Here is an 8,274-nt window from a genome sequence, read left to right on the forward strand (position 1 = left end):
GGAAGCAGATTAAAATATCTAGCCACATGCTTAATCCTACTCCTTCGTGTTAATCAATTGAGACTATTTTGGAATCAAAGATGACCAAACTTTGAATTCTTCAGGAATCCTATCTGTAGCACATTAATCCTTGGACTCAAGTAGCAAAGAAGTAAACTGGCCTAGGAGGGGGAAGTAGATGCACTAAGGGTATTATATTTAAGTTAAAATACCAAAGCTTATGCCAGACACAAATTGGACCAGTGGAGATATACAGTGAGAGCTCTTTACACTGCAATTGTGGTAAAAGGAAGACTTCCTAGACAGACACTTCCTGTTCTTTCTATTTTAAGGCAGTTACAGACTAATGTGGAATTACAAAAATAATATAGAGAGGTCCAGAATATTCTGTACCCAGTATTCTATATTGGTTATATTTTACATTCTATCGTACAATATCAAAACTAGGAAACTGACATTGGTACAATATGAGTTCTATGTTCATTTTATCATGTGTAATCACAATATCATCAAGATCCACACTATTCCATTACCACAGAGATCTCCCTTCATATACCCCTTTAGAGTCATGTATCTCCTTTCCCCACCACCCTCCCAAATCCTGGGACAACCATTAACCTGTTCCCTATCCCTGTAATTTTTAGACAGATAGCCTTTACTGCAGGGAGGGAAATTTGATCTCATTTATTCATTCACATATACAAGTATGTAAGTGTTATTTCTTCTGTTTTCATTAAAAAGATACTGTGGGGCCAGCAGGTAGCATGGAGGTTAAAGCACTAGATCCCACATGACTGGCTGCACAGTTCCAGTTCTGGACCCATTGTTTTGAAAATCATGCTGGGCACATGTGTGTGCATGCCCACAATCCTGAGGAGACTGGTAGAGAAGGCATTGCAGTGTGGCTGTCCTCCCCTGGGGGATGATTCCTCACTTTCCCTCTCTCTCTGACTCTCCGATAAGTTGTATTCACCCTTTAATGAAAACTAAAATGAAGTAAACACAGTGAATAAATTAAAAAAAAAAAAAAAGAAGTTACTGTGTGGAGCCAGCAGATAGTGTAGGAGTTATGTTGCTGGACTCCCAGATGGCCAACCATGGTTTGAATCCCAACTTGGTGACTTTAAACTCATGCTGGGTGCACGTGAGTGCATGCTCAAGATCCCAGGAGGAGAAAAGAGAAGAGATTGCAGTGTGACCATTTCCCCCCCGGGAGGGTGCCTTTTCTTGCTTTCTTTCTCTCTTGTCTCTCTGACAAGTACACATGCCCTACAACAAAACAACAATAAAAAAACAAGCTCTCCAAAAAAAAGATATCATGATTGAGAAATTACAAACTTTTTCAACTGGTCTGTGGTATATTTTATGTTGGGTAAATTCTCTCTACAAGCTAAAAGATGTATAGCAATTGAATGTATAAAATAATAATAATAAAATAAATAATTATGCTATTGTTCATTGAGCATTAACTATGGGCCAAGAAGTTTTAAACCCTTTTATATTATTACATATAATATTCCTAACAACTGTATGACCAGTGTCACTAACCTCATTTCATAAAAGAAAAATCTGAAGTTTTGAAGGAGAGAGAAGTATTTACTCAAGGCCAGACAGTTGACAATGCTGGATTTCAAACCTGTGTTAGTTTAGTCAGGCTTAAATACCTATAGATTCAGATACCAGATTATAAAGTCTCTCCTTTACATGGATAATAGCAAAAGGGAACAATTACCATCTTCTGAAGCAGTATGAAGTTGAGTATTCATCACCAATAAATATGCCCAATAGTGTCCAACTTGGGTTGGGTTCTGAGTTTCAAAATAACATCTTTTCTTTATCCATGATAGAGCGCATGTGTGCATGAGAGAGAGAGAAAGAAGAGAGAGAGAAGCACTCTCTGAACACCTTCCGCAGAATCTGGTCACACTGTGATCTCTTCTTCCAGTCAAATCTGTCAGATCATGGGCACTCTCACACACGTTCCTGATGTGGTTCAAACAACCTGCCTGGCCATGTGAACTGCAGTTGCTATGTGATAGCTCCCTTCTCTTGAGTAGTGCATTGTCACTGTGCCATGGATCTGACTCTCAAAATAACAATTTTTCAGATCACCTGAAAGTTAGAAGTTCCAATGAACCTGGTCTCAAAAACATTTAAAACCAACCTTTTAGAGTTTGTGGAGTACAAATTTTTTAAATAATTATTTTATTTTATTTTTTATTTATTTTAATTTGACCATGGTGTGTGTGGGAGAGAGAGAGAGAGAGAGAAAGAGAGAGAGCAAGCTGCCAGGTCCAGGACTTGAACCATAGTCAGCCATGTGGGAGTCTAGCATCCTTAACCATCACACCACCTGCCAGTCCCAAGTGGAGTACAATTTTCTACCCATAAACTTAAACTGTGGAAAAGGAATGATTTGAAAATTGAGATGTCTCTAGAGGAGTTTGAGCAATAATTAGCATTCTTCGGAATGCATTTACACGTCTCCTCACTAAAATTCCTAAGGTTTTATGTGATGAACCAGGGAATTCTGTAGGTGATGTTTGTCCTTACTCAGAAGAAAAAAATACAAAACTCATGCTTCTTAGGCAATTTTAAAGGAATAGGCTGTAAATCGAGTGTGAGTTTTTCTTCTCTCCCAAAGTACTTGCTCTTGAGTAAAGTTGCTAAGCAGAACACGAACTAAGATTCCCAAAAAAGCATTAATGAGAGCTCAACTTGCTTTGCAACTGATTACACCACAGTCTGTTATTCTAATGATTTAAAACATGGAAATACTTCATTTACAATATTGTCACTTGAAGACTTGGACTTGTTTTTAAAGAAATGACAGCCTGGGAAGCAGCCAGTCCCAAGGTATCTCTCTCTCACACACACACACCCACACGCACAAATGATGCAGCAAAACATAAGGAAAAATATTTTCTTTGTTGAGTTGTAAGCATACCCCTAAGAGAAAGCAGACATACAAGATTCCAGGTTTTGACAGCATTTCTCATTACTATTAACTTTTAACCAAACTTTTAAAGCAAAACATACAGACAGAAAAGTACACAAATTGCAAGAAATTGTAGGTGTACAGCAGAAATTTATTTTTACAAAGGAAACATATTCTCATAGCCACTATTCACATCAAGAAAGAGAATATTAAAAGCATCCTAGAAGTCCCTTTCTTACTTCCTTTCCAGTTACTATCCCCCAAAATAACCACCATTGGAATTTCCTTTACCAGGGATTGCTTTCATCGTATAGAATTCTTATTTCACTTCATTGCTATTTATTGTTGTTGCCTGAAGTATAGTGAGAATCTTGGGCTACTTCTTAAGCAAAGTTTAAATAACAGATCTCAAATGGGAATTTTTCAAAGTTCATGGAAAATGCATATTATGAAAAAACTATATGTGAATTTTAATCTTTTTGGCACCAAAATAAACATTTTCCAATGAACTTCTTGAACCCCTCCACACATTTTTGGAGTGCTTCTCAAAACGTGACCACAGGCTGGCAGCATCAGTCTCACCTGTAAACTATTAAGAATGCAAATTATTGGTTCTTACCTCAGATCTACTTATTTAGGAATTCTGGAGGTAGAAACACAATTACCCTCCAGATAAATCTGATGCAATGAAATTAAAGGAAAAAAAATTAGAGAGATTTTTGCTATAGGGTGCATGCAATCACCAGAGAGACAGAAAGCAAGAAATCACCCCCCAGCGGGCTGGGCCGTGCCACAATCCCTTCTCTGTTCTCCTCTCTGGATTTTGGGAATGCACGCATGTGCACCCAGCATGAGATTTAAGCCATCAGGTCTAGACTAGAACCACAGTTGACCAGGTGGGAGTCCAGTGACATAAACATTATGACATCTGCTGCCCCACCCCTTTTTTTTAAGAGAGAGAGGCAATGGGATTTTGAGAAGAGCTGCTCTATAGGTTCACAAGAAAAGGCCATGGCCTTGGTTTTTGCTTGGCTTCCCAATGGCTGAGATGGACATGCTGAGTGGTAAATTAAATTCCTCTCAACCAGCCCTCAAAGGAAGAACACAGAAGACACAGAGTGGACTGTGTTTTTTTGCAGGAAAAAAAAAAAAGTGCAAGACTCTCAAGCAAAAGTTCTTTGAACACCCTTAAACAGGCTATTTTTTTTTTTTTGAGAGGTTTTTGCTATAGGGCGCGTGCGCTCGCCAGACAGACAGAGAGAGACAGAGAGACAGAAAGGGAGAAATCACCCCCCCAGGGGGGATGGCCACACCGCAATCCCTTCTCCTCCATTCTCCTCTTGGGATCTTGGGCATGCACGCACACACGCCCGGCATGAGTTTAAGCCACTGGGTCCGGGACTCGAACCGCAGTCGACTACGTGGGAGTCCAGCGACATAGCCATTACGCTAACTGCTGGCCCCAACAGGCTATTTTTTAAAAATAAAATTATTTAGTTAAATACAGATGCTTGGACCTACCCCAGACTTACTGAGTAAGACTCTCCAGAGGTGGAAACCTGAATATATGCTCTAAATGTTCCACAGATTATGCAGATTAAGGACCACTGCAGCCTTTCTGAGTTTTAGCTTGGGCCCCCTAAAGAGCAATGTCTATTGGGGGTTGTCATCGAAAGGGCATACGACAGAGGGCTGTTGGAGAGTGTATTAGTTATCTACCACTGAGCAGCAAATTCTCCCAAAATTAAGTGTCTTGAAAATCCAGTTTCTGTGGGTCATGAATTGGGAGTGGGTCATGAGTATAATTGTGGTTCAGGAACTCTTACGAGGTTGTAGTCAGAATGTTAACATGTGTATGATAACATCTTTCACTTTTTTTTTTTTTTTGAGAGTTTTTTTCTATAAGTGCGTGTGCTCACCAGAAAGACAGAGAGAGAGAGAGACAGAAAGAGAGAAATCACCCCCAGGGGGGATGTTCATGCTAAAATCCCTTCTCCTCCATTCTTCTCTCAGCATCTTGGGCATACATGCACATGTGCCCAGTGTGAGTTTAAGCCATCCGGTCTGGGACTCAAATTGTGGTCGACTACATGAGAGTCCAGGGACATAGCCATTACACCAACTGCTGGTTCCAGTATGATAATATCTTTAACTGGCCTAATATACAGTATATCCATGCTGAGAAAATTCATTTTCTATGCTGTAATGGTACAGAGTGATTGAATGTAGTAAGAAAGAAAGAAAGAAAGAGAGAGAGAGAGAGAGAGGAAGAAAGAAAGAAAGAGAAAGAAAAGAAAGAAAGAAAGAAAGAAAGAAAGAAAGAAAGAAAGAAAGAAAGAAAGAAAGAAAGAAAGAAAGAAAGAAAGAAAGAAAAAAGAAGTAGAGAAAGAAAGAAAGAAAACATCAACGGGGCCACAGGCATCTGATGGCTTGCCTGGGGTGAGGGGCTCTTCAACACATGAACTCTCCATGACTACCAAAGTATCCTCTTGACAAGGCAGCTTTCTCCCAGAGAACAAGATGGAACTGCTAACCCTTTAATAAGCTGGTCTCTGGAGTCATATACCATGACTTAGTCATTCTCTTTGTTAGAAGCAAGTCACTAAGTCCAATGCACACTTAAGAGAAAGCGAATTAGGTACCACTGGGATACAAGAAAGTATAGCAAAATACTGGGTCATTAGAAAAGTCAGGATATATTTTTCTATGTAAAAATTTATCCTAACTTTTCAAATGACTGAATAGTTATAGTGAAATCTTAAAACCATCACAGAGAAGCTTTGAATGAAGCAAGGTCTTAGAAAGAGTCTGTTTCCAGATGTAGAGGGAGAGTTTGGGAGCTGTGAATTGGTAGCCTATAAAGAGCTTGTAGAAGGACCAGCAGTTGGAGTAATGGCTATGTCACTGGACTCCCATGTAGTCGACTGCAGTTCAAGTCCCAGACTCAGTGACTTAAACTCATGCTGGGCACGTGTGCATATGTGCCCAAGATCCTGAGAGGAGAATGGAGGAGAAGGGATTGTGGTGTGGCCATCCCCCCTGGGGGGGGTGCTTTCTCGCTTTCTGTCTCTCTGTCTCTGTCTGCCTGGTGAGCGCACGTACCATATAGCAAAAACCTCTCCAAAAAAAAAAAAAAAAAAGAGCTTGTAGATTTGGGGAAAATGAGAGAAGACTATTTTTTCTGTCTTAGCTGTGGATTTAGATGATTCGATATACATTGCATTTAAGATAGGGATCAATGATAACAGTTGAGATGAGGAAACAACTTTTCATTGGTTTCTTCATATGAGAGCAGCATGAAACTACTAAAAATAGGGTGGATTCAGTGTTAATGGCTGGATGGGCAAGGGTCTAGCACAGAAAAAGTATCAAGTATTTGTACAATGAATAAACAAAAGAATTCAGTGACCTGCATTCACCTCCTCTCCTTCACACCCCAAAACCCAATGGGGATTGAGCTCATATTTTCTTCCTAAATGGTAATAAGCTCTACTATTAAAAGCAAACAATAAATACATGGTAATCTGAAGTCCCTAAAAATCTCTGGCTGATAATTCAAAATCCTAGACAAAGTCATGGCTGATATTACAAAGATAGATAAATAGAGAGAGAGAGAAAGAGACAGAGAATTCGAGAAGTATATGGAAAAATGGAATTAAAGTACAAGTTTAATTCGCAACTCAGGCACACTTTTTTCATATGTACTTTTCATACACACACACACACACACACACACACACACACACACACACATATATATATATATACATATATATCCGTTGCCTAGGACAAGCCTCAAGTATACACATTTGGCCTAATTTGTCATTTTATCTTATCTTGCCAAAATAGAATCCAATGTAATGTGTATTTCAGTTACAAAGTAATAGGGAAAAAAAAAATTCCATTTCTGGGCTGGCTGTGCAGTTGTTCTTTTAGTAGCCCAGGCTCTCATCAATTTAAAGCACATGAACCACAACAAACATGGGGAACAGACTGGCTCTAAGGATTGTTGGTTACAAGACATAAGCAAGGTACTTAGCCTTCCCAAGTCTCGATTTCCTTATCTGTAGAATGGCTTGATATATCTGTAGAATCATCTGCCTCTGAGGATTACCAGTACAGCCAAAAGTCCTGACTCACACACTCTCTACAAATAGGCCACTTAGTTTCTATGAGGCTGGAGTTCCTTCATCCCCTGTGAAACAGGCCTGGAAGTGATGATGCTGTAGGTGGGGATGACAATGATTACAATGAAGGTGATAATAATGACCTTCACAGGGTTACTAGAGTAACAAATGGAATAATAATAGTAAAAGTGCTCTGTGATGTTAGTAGTTGGTATTTATGCTTTTAGCATTTTTAAAATGTTAACTCAGGAACTGAGAAAAGGACTATATTAGTGAAAGCAATGCTTTCATATTATTTGTGCATATGGACATAAATAAACAAGTAAGCTCTCTCTTAGCTACCGTGTCAGTAGAGTCAAAGCGTGCATATTGAAATAAAAATGGAAGTATAGCTCTTGGATTATGGAAATTAATTAGAAACACAGTATTTATTTATTTAATTTTGGACACTATTCAGTGACAGCCAACTGCAAGTATTCAGAACACTTACAAGGTGTCTGACCTGTGTTGGGTGCTGTAGCAGCAGGTGGATTATATGGGTCCTGTCTTCAAGGAGCTCATTGTGTAGTGGGTTAAGTAGTGTCCCTCCAAAATTCACTTCCATGGGGAAAACCAGAATGTGAATTTGAAATAGAATTTTTACCGATATTATTAAGGTAATAATTAAGATGAGATCCTCATTTCATTTATCCACCTAGATTAGGGTGAGTTCTATGAGAGGGTCATTATGAGAGAGAGAAAAGACACACGGCAAATAAAGCCATGTGAATATGGAGGCAGAGACAAGCAAGAGGGATGCAGCCATGAGATCGCAAGAGGGCTGCAGCCATGAGATCAGGAATGCCAAGGATTCCAGGAGCCAGTAGGGAGGCATGGGATGGCTTCCAGTAGGACCCAACCCTGCTTACACTTTGATTTCAGACTTCTGACTTCCAAAACTGAGAGAGAAAAAATGTCCATTGTTTTATGCTACCCAGCTTGTGGTACTTTGTTGTGGCGATCCTGAAAAATGAACACATCATGCAACTGCCTTCCTGTGCACAACTCATGCAGGATTGCACTAATGGCTAAGATGTACGGACACTAAAATTCTCTTCACACGCAGCTCACTTAGAATGGGCAATCGTGTGTCCATATCAACATACTTCACACTTTGTAATTTAAAGGTCTTCTAGACAAAAAAAAAAAAAAAGAAAAGAAAAAGAAAAA

General features: G+C 39.3%; 1 protein-coding gene across 1 annotated transcript in view; it reads right to left on the bottom strand.

Moving 5' to 3' along the window:
- The window catches only part of SNTB1 (syntrophin beta 1), a 284,731-nt gene that overhangs the window by 102,026 nt on the left and 174,431 nt on the right, over positions 1-8,274 (bottom strand). The gene's annotated exons all lie outside the window — the stretch shown is intronic.

The sequence above is a fragment of the Tupaia chinensis genome, unplaced genomic scaffold (assembly GCF_000334495.1).
Source record: "Tupaia chinensis unplaced genomic scaffold, TupChi_1.0 Scaffold000545_1, whole genome shotgun sequence".
Lineage (NCBI taxonomy): Eukaryota > Metazoa > Chordata > Mammalia > Scandentia > Tupaiidae > Tupaia > Tupaia belangeri.